At 36.3% G+C, this 20,309-nt stretch overlaps 1 protein-coding gene and 1 non-coding gene across 2 annotated transcripts in view; both read right to left on the reverse strand.

The window, feature by feature from the left end:
* Nucleotides 1–20,309, reverse strand: part of LOC134803811 (scavenger receptor class B member 1) — a 101,319-nt gene that overhangs the window by 72,668 nt on the left and 8,342 nt on the right. The gene's annotated exons all lie outside the window — the stretch shown is intronic.
* On the reverse strand, nucleotides 8,107–8,179 carry Trnaa-agc (transfer RNA alanine (anticodon AGC)). Its single transcript has one exon. It is a non-coding gene; the product is annotated as a tRNA-Ala (tRNA).

Below are 20,309 nucleotides of genomic sequence, written 5' to 3' on the forward strand. Positions count from 1 at the left end.
TCCGGGGCAACCTGCCGAACCCTACGCCGAGTCAGACAGACGACGCGACGCTACGGAGCCACGCTGTTACGTCGTCGCCCAAATCTAATGTTTACTTAATTTCATTTTTATGTATATTGTTTTTCTTTGTCTTTTCTTTTATTTTGTACTTTCACAATGCCTTGGTTTAATACTATAAAGCGGCCGCTGCAGGACACCATCGCCAGCGCGGACTTCTGCCCGAAGGGTATTGTGTTTCGGCGGTTCCGGGCCAACCTGCCGAACCCTACGCCGAGTCAGACAGACGACGCGACGCTACGGAGCCACGCTGTTACGTCGTCGCCCAAATCTAATCTTAAATTCTTAATTTCATTTTTATGTATATTGTTTTTCTTTGTCTTTTCTTTTATTTTGTACTTTCACAGTGCCTTGGTTTAATACTATAAAGCGGCCGCTGCAGGACACCATCGCCAGCGCGGACTTCTGCCCGAAGGGTATTGTGTTTCGGCGGTTCCGGGCCAACCTGCCGAACCCTACGCCGAGTCAGACAGACGACGCGACGCTACGGAGCCACGCTGTTACGTCGTCGCCCAAATCTAATCTTAAATTCTTAATTTCATTTTTATGTATATTGTTTTTCTTTGTCTTTTCTTTTATTTTGTACTTTCACAGTGCCTTGGTTTTATACTGTAATGCTGTGTTACTTATTTGATCAATAAATAAATCGTTGCGTTGTTACCTGTCCAAGGGTCAAATAGTAAATCTTAGTAAAAATTACACGTAAATTACTACATTACACCACAAACAACCAACCATTACAGTTATGGCTCAAGGAAATTACAAATTAGGTACAAAGTAAATGCCCAGTTAAATACGTAATATCATGTCTGTGTAATAAACCCTATTTTACAGCATATATGTTTTTTTTACTAAGTAGCCGCTTAAAAATCAACTTAAAAACCTGTCTATTTAATATTAGGGCCGTTATATTTTGTATTCGAATATTTTTTCTCGTAAGGATTTGATATAATTTGAGGGATAGATAGAATTCCCTAGAGCGCTAATTTCATCTCTAAAATCTGGGAACGGAACATTACAATATTACATTTATTTTTTTGGGAACAAGTTTTGATATCGTATTTATTCCGCTTCCGGAGCTCTTCAAACCAGTCAAGTTTAATATAGATTAAACAAAAACACAAATCAAATTATTTTATTAAATATTTTGTGTTTTTTTTAAAGTAGTCACACTAAAATATATAAATTATAAACTGAATTAGATGTCATATACCCCGCAGTGGCGGAGTAGTGGTTAGGTAACTTTTTCTTGATTCATAAATGCATTATACGCGAAAGAAAGGCATAAAACATAATTTAATTAATTCAAGCTTGTAAAGTTTTATGGATAAGGACTAATCTATAAAACCTTTAAACTAACAATGAATAATATTATTATTATAGATATAATAACACCATCAACCTTAAGTAGTAAAATTACATCTTCTTGACATCACAATTAGTACGATTACATCTAGTTTGATATTTATCTGCCATTGTTGGTGTGCGTCATAGTAACCAGCAACCATTGTCACTATAATAAGCGTATTTATACCAAGGTAGGTAATAACTAATAAAATATAAGGGGAAACTGGGACAGTTGATCTTACGGGAAACTTGGACCCTTCAAATTATGTATAAGGCTGCGTTTTCACCAAAGATGTCAAAGGATGTAGCGAGATATGTGTTTAGTTAGGAACCAATAAAATCAGTTCATTTACCTGTCCTCGCTCAGTGTGAAGTGATTCTGACTTCTGACGACGCCAATTTATAGGCACTTAACTAAATTTAATTTCAGGATGTTACGTTTATGATGCAAATTGTAATGAAATGACAGATCTCAATAAGGCTAAGGTAGTTGTCCAGGAATTGAGTAGCTAATAATGCTGAGAGCAAAACGAAAAAGCCGGCATCCATATCAAAAATTTACTGACAACTAGAAAACAAAATGTAAAAACAATATTGTAAAAAACGGTATCGTCTTGTGTCGTCCCATTCGTTTTCCTTCAAGTTCTTAAATTATTCCTTTTCTGCTTTCGTCACTCATTCTACATTGAAAGCCACCGACGATTGTGACGAATGTAGAATGAGTGACGAAAGCAGAATAGGACTAATTTAAGAACTTGACGAAAAACGAATGGGACGACCCAAGACGATACCTAAAAAACAGAAACTGATTTGACAAGTAGTCAAATACCCTATTCTGAAGTGCCAAATCACACGCTGCAACCTCCTTTCGTAACACAAATAATCTCCGTGACATAACAAACCATTACATTTATGTGGACACCATTAAACTTGGCCACTTTAAATTAAACTTGGCCACTATAAGTGTTATCCACCATTCCATACAACTGTCAAAGATTTAGAGGTCTATTTACACCGGTTTTTTTTGTTAAATGCTCTCGTTTCTTGCTAAACCGTTTTGGGTCATTTTTTGCCGGCCACCGAGATGGAAAGGGTTTTTGTGCGTGTTCTAAATTAAGATGTAGATTAAGTAGCTTGCTTTGTATTTCAATTAGTTTGTAAACAAAAATGAAAGGTGTAATTTATTTACATTTTTAGGTTAAATTTGCGTTTCCGGTTATAATTAAGCTCAGTAAACAAATCATAGAGTTAGACCGAGAAAAGTCTGCAGCGATTTTGATAGCCCACGCAGTGTAAGTGCTATTTTAAACGTCTAACTTCTATGAAATTATTACGTATAAATAACACTTGCACTGCGTGAGCTATCAAAATCGCTGCTGACTTTTCTTGGTCTAACTCTAGTTTAACGCATTTAATATATGTACTGATTTGTCAATATTTCCTTCGCGTGGTTTTTAAATTACTTCCCAACATGACATGTAAGTAGCATATTTCATTTTTTTTTAAATCCTTACTAATATTATAAATGCGAATGTAACTCTGTGTCTGTCTGTCAGTCCGTTAGCTCTTAACTTTTAAACCGCTGAAACGATTTAGAAGAAATTTGATAAAGAAATAATTTGAGGCCCGGGGAAGGACATTGGTCGTTTTATCAATAACTAGCGACCCACCCGAGCTTCGCACGCGTTATACAAAAAACTTAACAAATTATACACCTTAAACTTCAAGAATCACTTCATTGATAGGTGAAAACCGCATCAAAATTGGTATAGTAATTTTTGAGTTTATCTCGAACAGACAGAGAACTTTATAGATACGCGGACTAGACACGCGGCGGAGAACTTTGTTTTATAAGGTGTGTGTGATGTTATTAGTAGGTACCTATATACACATATTGCTAGCTTAATACGTGAGTAATTTAATGTGCACTACATATTTACATAACGTACGAACAGTATTGTTTACATAAGACACGTCGTGGCCTTGGGTATAGGTATTCGAAGATATAAGTGAAATAACAGAATGTAACATAACATAACAGCGTAGAAACTATGCGCCAAACGTGATTACCAGTTATTTATTTATTTATTTAAACTTTATTGCACGATATAAAATTGTACAAATGGCGGAATTCATGCCAGGCATTCTCTACTAGTCAACCATTGGGTCAAACAGAAACTTGTACGAAAAAGTATAACTTTTGGATTATTTCGATTCAGAATCACGAGTACTACTGATTGAAATAAATAAAAAAAGTGTTCGCGGTTTTTCATACAAATTTCGGGTGTCAGTTTTGTGACGTTCACTGATTGAAATTGAAAAATTTATGATTTTTCGAAAAATAAGGAACAATTTAAACTGTAAATATCCATATACATATTTTTTCACTCTATTGAATGCTCCTTATAGACTTTCTATAATAAATATGTCGTGACAGTTAAAAATCGTGTGATGTGGTATCATATGTCAGTCATATGACTCATATCACGACTTCGGCTATATTCACTTAACTTTCCATGGTGTGTTTCAAATAACTACATTAATTTATAAGCTTCATAAAAAAGTAGGTATACTATTTCTAGCATTGATAAAAAATATTAATAATTAAATTTATATTATAATAGGACATCTTGACACAAATGGGCCTAAGATCCACAGTAAGCACAAGTAGGCTTATGTTGTGGGTACGTAAACAACGTCAACGTACGTCAACAGCTGAGCTGAGAAAATCAGATACATACAAAAATCGTAGGTATTCGTAGAAGAAGAATTTTAGATTTAAAATTATAATATCTTCGTGTCTTAATTAATTTAATTATAATGAAAATTAATTGATTGAATATGTTGATCAGTTTTTAATGAGTGAATACTTTGACCCAAATCAGACATAAGACATACCTAGATCTATTTTATAATTAAGTATGTTTAGAAACTTGGAATTTGATCGGATTTGATTTTGAAGTTAAGTACCTAATTAAAATAATAAATATTAGGGGGTAGTCCTAGTCTCACACAAATCGACCTTTCAATAAGGCTTTTGTACGATAGGTATATATAATAAATAGATACCTTACCTATATATAAATACTTAAATACATATAAAATATCTATAACTCTAGAACAAATATTCGTGATAAACTCAAATTAATAAATGGCCTTAACGAGATTCAAACCCCGAACCTTAAACTTCGTAGGCAAGGTCACTACCAACTATTTATACGCTAGGAGTAGGAGGCTATTATACTTAACTTAGTACATTTAGTTATCTATATACTTAAGTATGAATAGAATGAGTCACTTTTGCATGTTGATATATAACCGAATATAGAATACCAATATTGCACGTACAATGTTTGTGTAGCAATAGCAATCTAACATGTTGTTTTAGAAAATATACTATGCAGATAATATATCAAATAAATACTTAGTTAGTTAACACAGCCCGCACACTAAAATACTAATCACTGTATTTAATATAAGTATAATAAAAAAACAATAACTCACTAATCAATCTATGGCTCCTAATATAGTCCATATAACGGCTAAAAGCGTGCACGGCCATCGCGATCCCGAAATTCAAAATTCGAACACAAGTTTGAATATCGAACACGATCCGCGATTGGCTGAATTACAGCATGCTGCCAACTGCCCGACGGCGCGAGAGTGACTGGCGGTCGGACAATGAATTCGGTAAGTATTGAGTTTTTTTAATATCAATCGACATTGCCGCAATGCTAAATAGAGTCTGTGGCGTGGAAAAATAATGAAAATTAGAAAAAAAAGTTACGAAAGCTGAGGTGACAAGGTTTATGTAAATTGGATTGGTTATTGGTCGGGAAATTATTTTGAAATATTATGTCATTTAATTAAAATTACTCGGGCATTTTTTACCATAAAAAATAGGGAACAAGGAAAATACACACAACAATTACTTATACATTTTTAGGCATAATATAGTTTAAAAATTCGATTTCTCAGTTTCTATTACAACTCTAACTACCTATAATAAAAAAAATATTGTTCATCATACTCGTAATACTTACCTATTAAAAATAATTTCTGTGTTTAAAAAAATCAGTACGGGTATCCCACTTGACCCCGTGTTCCTTTTTATCCCACCTTACCTTATTGCAATTATTCTGGAGTTTATTCTAAGCTAAATAAATCAAAGTAAATTATTTATTTATTTATTTAAACTTTATTGCACAAAGTATATCCAAAAATGTACAAATGGCGGACTTAATGCCAAATGGCATTCTCTACCAGTCAACCATAGGGCCAAACAGACATCTACAATTGGTGCAGAGAGAGAAATATACCTATTCAGTGAAAATAAAAAAAAGCAAACTATACATATAAACTACATAAATAAATAAAATATATTTATCAAATTTATTTTTAAAATAATAAATAGGTATATTTCCTATATAGAATCCGTCTAAGCGGTCCAAGCTAACTTTACACCAACTTGGACATAACAAAGTGAGGCAGTGTCATTATGAACGTCATACGTAGGTACAGTCACCTGCAATAATATGTTATTCTTCGAAGGCCGCAAAAATATATGACACCCTTTACGGCTCTACAAATAAGATCGTGTCAGATATTTTTGCGGCCTTCGTTGTGTAACATATTATTGTAGGTGCACATATAAATTTCACATTGTTATAGATAAAGATAAATATAGTTTATTATTCAAGTAGGCATATTACAATGCGCTTATAAACGTCAAATAAAGCTACACCGGCTCCAACCCTACACCTCTGCCTCGAGAAGATTTAAGTCCCCCCTCAATTGGACAGGGTATCCCAATATGGGACCGGCAACAAACTTTGTCATTAGAAATACAATGCATAGTTTGCTTGGTCCGAGTATATCGAATTGTTATCACAATATCACACACAATACCAGTGGGGAGACACTCCTCACATCGGTGGAACTCGGCTCCGTTCGGCTCAGCATTGCTCCGAGCAATTATTAGGGCTGGCACCACTTGACTTCCTTTTGTGCACGACCAGAGATAAGATAATCACTTGAATTTTGACAACCCTAAATAGCCGAAAGGGATAGTGCCATATGTTAGAAAGGGACAGCATGATTCGAACCTGAACCGCTGTCAAACTTCGGGATTGTAGGAAGTGTCCTTTCTGTACGGTAGTACTATTATTTATTCTGTAACAATACATGTAGGTATAGGTATAGTATATGTATAAATAACATTGTATCGAATCGGAAACCATTGAAACTCGGTCAATATCGGTTCGCAAGGCTACGCAATAAAACCAAGTAAGGAAAACTAATAACAGTTACAATGAGGAACGGTTATTCACACTAATGTAATAGGAATCAGTATGTTTGACGGCTGGTCTGGCCTAGTGGGTAGCGACCCTGGTTCGAATCCCGGTAAGGGCATTTATTTGTGTGATGAGTACAGATATTTGTTCCTCAGTCTTGGGTGTTTTCTATGTATTTATGTATATATTATATACATCGTTGTCTGAGTATACCCACAACACAAGCCTTCTTGAGCTTACTGTGGGACTTAGGACTTAGTCAATCTGTGAAAGAATGTCCTATAATAATATTTATATTTATATATTTATAGAAAAATAAAGGTATCTCATAATACATTTTCCGGAAAAATCATTATTTGATGTTTGATGACCTGAGATATACGTCATTGGTAATATACCACTGGTTTCCTACTTGTGTAGGTAATCAAAAACAAAAATATCCACAACCTGTTCGCCACATCGTTTCTTGGAAACCGATATGTTGACACGAACCAACGTCCGCATTTCGCACGTGTATATTTAGCTTCGTTATTTGCCATACAAATTAGTCATTTCTTCTTTGTTGGAGGGTATGGAGAAGTCTTATTTAAAAACAGTGCAAAAAAATTACATTGCATATACTTACAGGGTGAAATTTCGAATCGAGGAAACCGGGCTAATCCCAATTATGCCTAGTTTCCCCTCTGGATTGGAAGGTCAGATGGCAGTCGCTTTCGTAAAAACTAGTGTCAACGCCAATACTTGGGATTAGTTGTCAAGCGGACCCCAGGTTCTCATGAGCCGTGGCAAAAATGCCGGAATAACGCGAGGAAGATAAATCTTGTATGTAAATATAAAGCCAGTAGAAGTTTTGTATGTAAATATTCTACTCGCTCTAATTTTTTTTTTAATGTTAAAATGTCAGCAATATCTTTTCGCGTTCTTTTTTGTTCAAAATTTTGTAATATAAGTTCTCATAGATAGATAAAATAGATAAATAGAACACTCTTTATTGGCACACCTCAGTAAAAAATTATACTTAAAAAAAAAACAATTTATAATATAGATAGGTAGGTAGGTGGGTGGGTAGGTAGATAGGGAGGTAAATAGGTATGTTTTAGTAAATATTTCCTGACACCTTTTCCTTGGAAGTCAATGCCAAATAAATATCGTTTGACAACGGCATGTTTTGTTATTTTTAAATGGTTGAAACAAATATCCGTTGTCAAGATTTTACATTAACATTTTAACTAAAGCTAATATTGTTGGTAAATATCGTCAAACAATTTAAATTGTGGTCACTTTGACCTTCGTTGGCTATAGCAAATAACTGACAATATACAATAAATTAAATTTGAATCAAGCATTAAAAACGTCTGCGAACGATGCTAAATAAGCTTAGAAACAAATTAATAGTGGAAAAATTCACTGTCTTGGGTGGTACTTGAACCCACGACCACCGGATCGCTAGCCCGGTGCTCTTCCGTCTGAGCTACCAAGACCTTACCCAATACAGCGAAAATTTCCACCACACCACCATATACGAGCCTTAAGGGGCCCACTGATTAACAGTCCGCCGGACGGTATCGGCCTGTCAGTTAGAACAAAATTTTGACAGTTCCGAACAACTGACAGGCCGATACCGTCCGGCGGACTGTCAATCAGTGGGCCCCTTTTGGGGGGCCCTAGCGACAGCTACCGTAAGAGTGCTATATTTCGGCTACCGGAGTTCCAAGTCATACTGAAATTCACCAGTAACGATGCGGTATCGCATACCAAAGAAAATTTTGACTAGAGGAATATTGTCAGAGTAAATTATGTAGTCAGTACATTTACTGCCATCTTTTGACACAAACGATTAACACTTTTAGAACGCCATTTGACTTTGATCCTTATTTCTTGACTGATATGTGTTAAATTAGTTACCTAAATAATAAAAAGTATCGCCATCTACTCGACGATAGGCCAAAGGTATGGTGCCATCTTTTCGAACGATGGCTCAAAGTCAAATGGCGTTCTAAAAGTGTTAATCATTTGAGTCGAAAGATGGCAGTAAATGTACTGACTAAGTACATAATTTACTTTGACAATATTCCTCTATTTCAAATTCTATACTAACGATCTCTGGGCTACAATGAACCTTATTCGTAAAACATAAGGCCGACTCATAAGAGGGTTGCGATTAGTTGGAAAAGCCCTCAAATGTTTGTGTATTTGCTGTAATAATAATAACAAATGACAAAAACTTTGAAATCAACTGAGATGTGTGTTCATTTAAAATTCAATAATGAATATTTTTGACACACTGTCAATTTCATTACACGACAGCTTGGCAGGTAAAGAGGTCAAGGTTGTGTAAACTCTAATGTACCTACTTAAGCAGGTAATAATTAGTAATATGAATACCTATATCTATATCTATATCTATCTTTAATTGAAGAAATTTACCTCATGATACTACCTAGTATTACATTTTATAAGAATTGTAAGAAAAGTCTTTTTACAGTAATTAGGCTTAGCACGGGATAAATTTTATAACGGGACCAATGCCGAAATCGCGATAAAAAATTTAATAACTCGATTGTAGGTTTATTTATTTATTTAAACTTTATTGCACAAACACAGGAAAAATGTACAAATGGCGGACTTAATGCCTAAATGCATTCTCTACCAGTCAACCATTGAATCAAACAGAGACAAATGTTATAGGACAATTTTACACAGATCGACCTAGTCCCACAGTAAGCTCAATAAGGCTTGTGTTGTGGGTACTAGACGACGATGTATATAATATACAGATATAAATACTTATATACATAGAAAACATCCATAACTCAGGAACAAATATTTGTGATGAAAACTAAGTAGATCACATAACACATTATCCTTTCAGCTCAGTCTCTAAAAATGTTCCACCCTGTATTACGTATTAAATGTTCACGCCACGCCATCTTCATGTAACTTAAGCATGTCTTTTTAAAATGAGAGTGTACCTTTGATTGTACGGGAGCGGCTTTTTGGCGTCTCGAATGACTCTTAACGTGTACTAGGGCCGACACAGACGGACTGCAACCCGACTGCAACTATGGGAACTGCACGACGACGTTGCAGTTGGCGTGCAGTTCCCATACAAATTGCAAGTCGGATTGCAGTCCGTCTGTATCGGACCTTAATGTGTGAATGTAGGCACATTTGTTTACTACTTAGCTGCCATTGGGTAACGCAGTTACTCAATTTCAAGGTTGTTAGCTTATGTAAGTGACCAAATAATGCTAATTATACGAAAACAAATTGGGGAAATAACGGGCCATAATGTACTTTAGAAATTATATTGAAATAAGATTATTTATTGTTTTGCGTTTGATAGTGTAGCAGGGGTCGGCAACCTTTTAGCAGCCAAGGACCACATAGTAGTTAACGAAGTTGACGCGGGCCGCACTTTGGTAATATTATTTGTGATTTTAGCAGTCATTGTCGTTTGTCAATATTACATACAAAATAGCCAGGGAGGCACGCGGGCCGCTTGTTGCCGACCGCTGGCCTATAGCAAGCCTATAGCTACCAAACAAAGGAAAAACGGGGGAAGTAATATGTGTATAAGCGTATTTTGGCATAGTTGCAGGGAATGGTGTATTAAATAACATACTAAAAGTAGCGGAGGGTGGGGGTGAAGCTAACAGGTAGGGCGGGGTTTAAAGGTCCCTTTTTATAGTTTTTCGTAAATAATTCGTAAACGGTAGCCCATAGCGAGAAATAGTCTTATACGTAAATAATCTGTATAAAATTATGTACATGATGTCCTACAAAATATGTGTCCCAAAAATAGCACGTCAAACTGACACTGGAGGTAGGACGAGCTCTCCGAAACATGTCGCGAAAACTGACTAAAAATAAGTGAGTAAAACCATAAAAATGATTATAGATGCAATCATATATTATGTAGAAACCGATTACACACTTATATTCGTGTCATAAACATACACACCTGTGAAAACAACATCTGTTTACACGGTAATACCTATTAAATCGGTAATCAATTACCTATTACTGTCAATAACAAGATATTTGCTGCATACATGTAACTTACGTATTTGCCAGTTTTCTTACAATGATGTTAACAGTATTAGCAAAGACATATGTAACTCCGTATAAGATGAATAAAGTCTAAGGAAAAAACGTGCCTCGGAAATTAAGAAAAAGTCATTCTCGGATAGATGGCGCACACACCTTTAGCCTAATATGCTCGGCTAGATGGCGTGACGACACAGTTTCATATTTAACAATTTTAACACATAGATATGAGTGAATGAACATGGGTCAAAATGATATAAAAATAATAAAATCATTTATCCATATATATACATTTTTTTGATAATTTTATACGTTTTCATTTTGAGTTTTAGTCGTGTGTCGATAGATGGCAGTAAATTTACTGTGACTACAAAATTTACTATGACAGGACCCCTCTATACTATCTATTCTCTTAGTAGTAGTAGTAGTAGTAATAATAGTTATTTACGATACAAGTGCGAATTACCTATTGGCACGTGTATCGTGCAACGTTTTACAGTACATATGGCCCTTTAAATTTTCGACGTAGTTACGTAATGTGCTTATTATAGCACAGGGCGTCGTAATGTACCGTAAAATTAATGCACGAAATTATTGGAAAAGTGATGAACGGAGTCATTTTCTGACACAATTTCTATTGATAAGATAAGATAAAAGATAAAATATTTTTATTCGTGACGATCACAAAACATGTACAGACAACAACAAGAAAAGAAGAGAACAATAAGTGTGCATCAAGAAATATTATTGAATATTGAATATTGGAAAGAACTTTAAAGAGTATCTAAGTAATTTTATTAACAGCACATGTATTATGTTTAATATAAACTCCATAGGTATGGGCTAATTGATTTGACAGTTCGATAACATAAGCTGATTTAACTTATCACTCAAACAAAAAATATTTTCTTACGGACCACTTGCACCATTCCACTAACCCGGGATTAACCGGTTAAACCTGGAATTACCATGGTTACCAGTACAATTTGACACTGGGTTAACAGTTTAGCCGCTTAACGCCGGGTTAGTGGGATGGTGCAAGTGGCGCTTAGGTATAAACTTACTTCGCAAAAAATTTTGTCACTTCGGGCAGTGTAAACATTGTTGTTGAACCAAATAAATAAAATACATGACATCATGCTAGGTCAAAGTTCATATTTTTATGCAGTCAAAATTTCCGTCAAGTAATTTTCCTCAATTTACTTTTTCAAGTCGATTTAAAGTTCAATCTTTTACCAAAAGGCACATTCAGATCTTTAAAATATGATACCGGCCTGAAATTTATGGCGATATTAATAAACGTTTGTCAAAATCAAATCTAAAAAACCGATTATGACAATACATAGTTTGTCTCTATCCGTCACTATGACTTTTCTGTTTGTTAGAAAGAAACAAAATTTTACAGAGGTTTTTGAGAGGCTGCCAAATTTTATGAATAGTTGCACCAAACCGTCTGTCACCGTTAAAGCGATCGCTAAATAATGTATGCCATACATTATATGGGAAGTCTCATAGATCTCTGCTGCGTGACGTTGATCTTTCTGCTAACTGTGGTTGCTGCCCTTAGTCGATTAGTCTCTGTGACCTGCACAATGTATTCAGTATAACTGAAATGCAAAGAGAATATACCTAGGCCTACTACTTACCTATATACATTAGGCGATTGCTTGGTAAACAAATTGTAAGATAGTAGCTAATAAATAGGTAGCTAACTTTTGGCACAGAATAACTAATAGTACTACCGTACAGAAAATTCACTCCTTCACAAAAGTCATATTTAGGTATAAAATTATACCTATACTCGCCGCCTGCAACAAAATTGAAACTTATAACCGCGCACGAACCGTGAATCTTCTTTGCGCGAGCGCCACGTGACACGACTATCGTGCGAGCCGAGCGGCCTGCACTGCCATACGCCTGCCCTGCCCGGGAGGTGCGCCGGCCAAATGTACCTAAACTGCGTAGTGACACCCCCCAGCTTTTGGGACTAAACCTAGTTTGTATGACTTTTTACTAGCTTAACATAGGTAATACTAATCAGCATCATGCATTAAGTCTTCAATCAGTCCTCCTCAGTTCAATAATATCATCTTGGTATCATGTAATGAAATCTGAATGTGCCCCCAAAAAACATGTCGTCCTTGCTATTATGTTGACCCTTTATGTTTAACCGTCGCTTCCTCAAGTGTGTAAATACCTTTTAACACATTCATTGCCACTAAGTGCCACGGGTTACGCTCGTGGCGCGTATCCACGGTTTCGCCGTATGGAGCGCGTAGTCGCTACGAACAGTGTACCCGACAGTCGGGTTCTTGGCCCTGAATGTGTTAATAGCCGCTTCCTCAAGTGTGTAAATACCGTTTAACACATTCATTGCCACTAAGTGCCACGGGTTACGCTCGTGGCGCGTATCCACGGTTTCGCCGTATGGAGCGCGTAGTCGCTACGAACAGTGTACCCGACAGTCGGGTTCTTGGCCCTGAATGTGTTAATAGCCGCTTCTTCAAGTGTGTAAATACCTTTTGAACTCTACAGAAAAACGGATACCTAGACCTACTACAACACCAACATCGAAGGCCGATGTCTTGTTGTAAACTCGTTGCGCGAAAATATTATAAATTATAAAATACTAGCTTTTGCCCGCGACTTCGTCTGCGTGGAGTTAGTAATTTGGGTAGCTTATTTTTTATCCAATCTGCTCTTTATCGATTCCCCATACAAACTTCCACCCCCCATTTCACCCCCTTCTGTGATAAAACCTACCCTATGTCGTTCCTTGGGACTCAAACTATCTCCCTACCAAATTTCAACTAAATCGGTTCAGCGGTTTAAGCGTGAAGAGGTAACAGACAGACAGACAGACATACTTTCGCATTTATACTATTAAGTTACTAGCCAAGTTGGCAATCGATCGATAAACTCCAAAGTAATAAAAAAGTTATGACAAACGCCACGAATAGAGATCATTTCTGTACTGTCACCTGCAATAATATGTTACACGATGAAGGCCGCAAAAATATCTGACACGATCTTAAGCTACGTCCAGAAGAAAAGAGAAATAGTAAATCTACGAAAATAAAACTAACAAAAATAAGTAGGTAGGTATACCTGAATAAAAATAAAACTAACATTCATGCATTAAAAATAAGTATACCTGAATAATAAGTTTTTGGCAAAAAATTCATTTTTGGTACAAGCTTTTATCGCTGACTGTACTTTTCTTACAACAGACATCTAATACTCATCGAGACAATTCTAAAACCCCTTAACACAATTAGGTTGCTTTGTTTCATCGAAGAGTTCCTATGGCCACCTCCTGTCTCCATCATCAGATCAGCTCGATGGTACCATAATACTGCCCTCTTAAGCTAAAAAGCCGTATTTGCATTCAGTTTTCATACAAATTGACTGCAAATACGGTTTTTTAGCTTAGGAGGGCAGAATATTGCATTGTCATCCGATTTATACATGCATGCAAAATTTCAGTTCAATCGGAAACCGGGAAGTGGATCAAATTTAACTTGCAAGATTTGATTACAGACAGACAGACAACGGTCAAGTGAAACTAAATAAAAGCTTGTAAAAATCTACCTATTTCATAATACGGTATCTTATTTAATCACTCAGAAATGTAACGGGATGTCAGATGCGACGAAAAGACACGTGAGAATTTTCTTACAGTATACTCGTACAATACAAGTCATGATTTGCGTTTACCAAAAACGATTGTCACTCGGCCAGGCCCCCAGTCGTGTAGTGTCGAAATTTCTGCCAGTGCGTGCGAAGTACAAATTATAGTTATGTATTTTTTTCTTTGACTGTTATCTCATATTTAATTGGAGTACCTAATTATGACGAAACTAGGAGCGTTTTCTCATAAAAAAGAAAAGAAAATCTGTGAATTTGGGTTAAAAGTAATGAGTTGTTTGCGTGACCAGTTTTAATAGTAATTATTTTAGTAATAATCTAAAAGTTGGTACTCAGCGGAAATGTAACTGATTTACTTAGGGCCGGCACACATACCCACGATACGACGCCGTATCGTCAGACGACGCGACATCGTCTCACGTTGCGACGTCGTGTAACGTTACGACGTCGTATCGTGGCGCGATACGACGTCGTGTCGCGGCACAATACGACGTCGCGTCTGGACATTTTACGACGTCGTGTCACGTTGCGGCGCCGTAACGTGGAAATCTACTATGTGCATTGATTGATTCACGACACGATATAGTATCGTAGTTTTAGTCGACCACAATCAGATTACGATTCGAAAGTACCGTTAGCACAACAAATTAATAATTATACTCATATGTCATATGGCTTCATACTACAAGTCCATGCACTTTTTTTCGTAATAGCATGACCATTGGGCTCGCAAGACAGGTCGCAAAGGCTCTAGTAGATAATGGCAATGAACGGTAAACAGTCACTACATGCATATATTTTAGCGCTATTCTTAATACATATTATGTTTTTTAGGGTTTCGTACCAAAAAGGTGGTTCCGTACAAAAAACCCTTATGACTCTGTCCGTCCGTCTATCTGTCACGTCTTTCATAACATATGAATCGCCATATCTGTTAATAAAATATGAATCGTGGAAAATTATTGAGTAAGAATTTTCCACAAATATTGAATTATTTGTATAAAACCGTTTAATACAAGTAATTCAATAATTGTGTAATAGACAACTGTATTTTTTTGTATTCAAAGCTTTATATCTTCTTCATACAGAAGTACCTAAGTACCTATTTTCATTTATTTGCACACTCTACCATTAAGGGCCACTTGCATCATCCCACTAACCCGAGGTTAAGCGGTTAAACCGTTAACCCAGTGTCAAATTATACTGGTAACTATGGTAACATTTACGGCATGTTACTACCATGACGTTGAAAATGTAAAAAATCATCGCAGTTAATCAAGATATAAGGATTGCAACAGACATGTTCTTGTTTTGCTGCCGTTACCTCTAAGAAGTCGCAGAATGTTTACTTACTGTTTACGCCGTAGGTTTTTACGACACGACGCCGCAACGTTATACGGCATCGTATACTGCTCACGATACGACGTCGTAGGTTTCTACGACACGACGTCGCAACGCGACACGGCGTCGTATAGTACCCACGATACGACATCGTAGATTTCTACGACACGACGTCGCAACGTTACACGACGTCGCAACGTGAGACGACGCCGCGTCGTTCCACGATACGACGTCGTATCGTGGGTATGCGCGCCGGCCCTTAGTCACTAATTAGTCTAGCGGCCAGCGAACGAACATTCTTTTAGAAATCGATTTTTTGTACCTACCCACATGGTATGTTTAAAAAAAAAAAAACATTTATTTCAGACCTTGGTCCATACACTTACATAGAAAAACTAACTACAAACTAACTAAATTTAACTTAAAATAAAGTTTTGTACTGAAATATGAACTAATTAAGGTACTATAAATAGTGTTTGACAGGAGCCAAGCATATAATATTAAAAAAATAGAATAGCCCATAGAAAATTAAAAGAAAATAAAAAAAAGTTAGTACTCCCGAATTTATGACGTCACAGCAGCTATAGATAAAATTCTTTCAACTGAGCTTGTTCACTTACCTGTACTAACAATGGCATTGTTCTATTACAATCCTATTATCTGCTTTTGTTCTCGTAGGCGCCAACCAATTTACTTACAAAATAAGTTAGAAGTACATTGCATGTATATTGAATTCTAAACCTTATTTCTTGTTGAATGGGGTTAAAATGGTCTAAAAAGATAATAATCATATTCAATCTTTTGGAAAGTCACATGCACCTTAGCCACGACAGGTGTCGATGGTTGTTAAATGCAAAAAAAGTTGGGTTAGCCATTATTTAGTTAGTGTATTTTGTAGTCTATTGTTTAAAGAAATAGAGTCGTTAATCTATACTAACATTTCAAGGCGGTTATAATCTGCTTTTACTACGAGGGGATTATCCTAATTTGTGGTTTACCACTCAATGGTATTGTATTCTTGAGACTCTTTGAGTAAACTAGCTCAGATCGCTTGATTCACACTATACCCCCACCACTTTCGCGCTTGTCATCTCATATATTTGTATTCAGGGCATTACACTGAATGTATCGATACCATATTCACCCATATCCGAGACGACATGAACGAAAACTAACCAAAAGCCTGTGCGAGTGTGCGGCCGGGGTACTATATCAATGACGGGTATGGTTTGTTATTCTTATGACAATCTATTGTAATACACAGATTGTTATACAATAGGTTTCAGTAACACAAATGTCACTGTTAATAGCTGGCAGATCATATTCGTAACGAATGAATAACAAGAAATCTGAAAAGTCCTCCGTGGATATAAAACACAGCTGTCAAGCCATTTTCGTCAGTAGAATAAGTTTTTGGCAAAAATTTCATTTTTGGTACAAGCTTTTATCGCTGACTGTACTTTTCTTACGACAGACAACTAATACTCATCGAGACAATTCTAAAAACCCCTAACACAATTAGGTTACGTTGTTTCATCACAGAGTTCCTATGGCCACCTCCTGTCTCCATCATCAGATCAGCTCGATGGTACTATAATATTGCATTGTCACCGGACTTACATGTGTATGCAAAATTTCAGCTCAATCGGAAACCGGGAAGTGGATCAAATTTAACTTGCAAGATTCCATTACATGTCAGTTACTACTACTACATACAGGTCGACCTAATAAAAGCTTGTTAAAAAGCGGCAAATTTTAAAAATGTAGGCGCGAAGGGTAATCGTCCCATAGAAAATTAAAATTTCGCGCATTTTCCTACTGACAAAGATGTTCGACCGGTTATATATCGGTTGCAGCGTATGTAAAAGAAATTCGCTATTTGCTATAAGAGCCCATCAACGTGCACACTAGCGCCACATCTAAATAATCGTGATTCTTATTAAAATTTAACGAAAGATATTTAAAAAAAGGGGGCCGCTACGTACTGTATTTTGTATTTAAGTACCTTTTGAATACCGTAAAACGGGGTGAAAAGACACGATTTTCAACTTCAAGGACGATTTTCGCCAATAATCCAAATGATAAAAGTAATAATTTTGACATAATTTTTTGAGTCTTGGTTAGTTCTTCAATTTTGCATTTGTGAAATAAATATTTACCAACCCAATTCAGAGAAAATCGAAGAAAACTACCTGTTTTCTCCATATCCTTAAAACGGGGTCGATAGACACAAGAAAGGGGTGAATAGAAATATTAAGTTTTAGTTGTCATAGGCATCGAATTTGGTCATTATTATGTGGATACTCTATTGGCAAATGGTATATATATCTGTTAAACAGCTATTTGACACAAAATTATTTTTTCGTGTCTTTTAACCCCCAAGGCGTGTCTTTACACCCCTTTGTTGTATCTGATCACCCCCTATGTCGTAACTGTTCACCCCATATGCGTGTCCACTGACCCCTTTATCACGTAAATTTGCTTGTTATTGTTTTTTTGCAAAAAAATGCTTTATTATAGAGAAAATTTGTGATATTATTTATTATTTAGGTACTACAGATACTATATTACCAGGTTAGCTAACTTTTACTTAGTTAATGTCAAAACATTTACCGCTAGAACAAAGTTCAGACAGGCTTCATTTCTTACCTCGGCGAGACCTTACTTTAGAGTCAAAAAAATCTAACTTTTAGGCAGTTTCATGAAGTTATTTTGGTATCAATGTAGAGAATAAATAGTCTACTTTATACGCATTCCAAAAAAATCTTATTTTAGAGATGTACGTTTTTAAATATAACAACTTGAAAGAAAAAGTTCAAAATTTCTCTATTCACCCCGCGATTTCTGTTGACCCCGTTTTACGGTACATCAAACTAGTTTTTATGTTGCTGGATTCGTCGATCTAGGAACTCAAAACAAAAACGGCCGTTTTAACTTTGGACGCATATATAATCACGATTATTTAGCAGTGGCGCTAGTGTGCACGTTGATGGGCTCTTAATGGATGCACCTGCATGTACTTTCCGTCTAATCGGTTACCACGGTCTGCATTAAATGTTTAAAAAACGATGGCCGAAAGGCCAGAAATTAGCGGCTTGCTACAAATAGTAGCACTTTCACCGTTTTCGTTTTCATTCTCGTTTGACAACTGTAAGTTAAAAAAAAGCGGCCAAGTGCGAGTCGGACTCGCCTATGAAGGGTTCCGTAGCAGCAAGTAACATAATAAAATTGCGGTTTACGATTTATGACGTATTAAAAAAAAACTACTTACTAGATCTCGTTCAAACCAATTTTCGGTGGAAGTTTGCATGGTAATGTACATCATATATTTTTTTTAGTTTTATCATTCTCTTATTTTAGAAGTTGTTACAGGGGGGGGGGGGGGGGGGCACATTTTACCACTTTGGAAGTGTCTCTCGCGCAAACTATTCAGTTTAGAAAAAAAATGATATTAGAAAATTCAACATATCGTTTTGGAAGACCTATCCATAGATAACCCACACGTATGGGTTTGATGAAAAAAAAAAATTTTGAGTTTCAGTTCTAAGTATGGGGAACCCCCAAAATTTATTGTTTTTTTTTGTGTGAAAATTTTATTGCGGTTCACAGAATACATCTACTTAGGGCTTGTGCACAAATCACGCGAGGTTCGATAGGGGGTGGGGGAGTTACGAAAAAATCACGATAGATCACGTCGGGGGAGGGGGGGTATAAGGTGTATTTTTCTACAGTGAACGAAACTATGAAAAAAACACCTACCCCATGAGTAGATACTTTTTCTCGGTTTCGTTAAACATAACTCTTCACTCTTCACTTCAAAATAGCGAGTCTATTTAACGAAAATAGAAAAATAAACAAGATTTCTATATACAATACAATTTTTCTTAAAATAAGGTCGAATGAAAAAAATTCAAAAAATACACGTGAGGTTGTGTGGGGGGAGGGGGGGTAGCGAAAAACCTCACTAAATATCACCAGGGGGGAGGGGGGGTCAAAAAGTAGCCGAAAACACCTCGCGTGATTTGTGCACAACCCCTTACCAAGTTCCAAGTTTCAACAGTATAGTTCTTATAGTTTCGGAAAAAAGTGGCTGTGACATACACGGACAGACAGACAGATAGACATGACGAATCCATAAGGGTTCCGTTTTTTGCCATTTGGCTACGGAACCCTAATTAAGACCTTCTTCATCGCGATTTGTAAACGACGGGGGATCCGACATTATGAGCGCCCCAGTGCAGTATCACAGTAGTATGGAATAAGGAATATTAGGCAAAGCTCTGTGTAGGTGGCACCTTTGTGGCACATACAGTAAACAAACCACATTGACACATGGCCTACCGCGAAACAAGAAAATTGAAATTTCGTTATCCAATCTCTCTATCACTCTTGCATATTCGAGCGATAAAGAGGCAGATAACTAAATTTCGATTTTCGCGTTTACCGGTAGGCCCTTGTTAACAAACCGCCTTGATGCATCAATGTCATATTTTATTGTCTGTGAAAACTTGTCAAAAAACAGTTTAAGGCACAGTATGTATAAGTTAGTCTATGAATTTACTGAGTCGGTAG

Source organism: Cydia splendana, chromosome 27 (assembly GCF_910591565.1).
Source record: "Cydia splendana chromosome 27, ilCydSple1.2, whole genome shotgun sequence".
Taxonomy (NCBI): Eukaryota; Metazoa; Arthropoda; class Insecta; order Lepidoptera; family Tortricidae; genus Cydia; species Cydia splendana.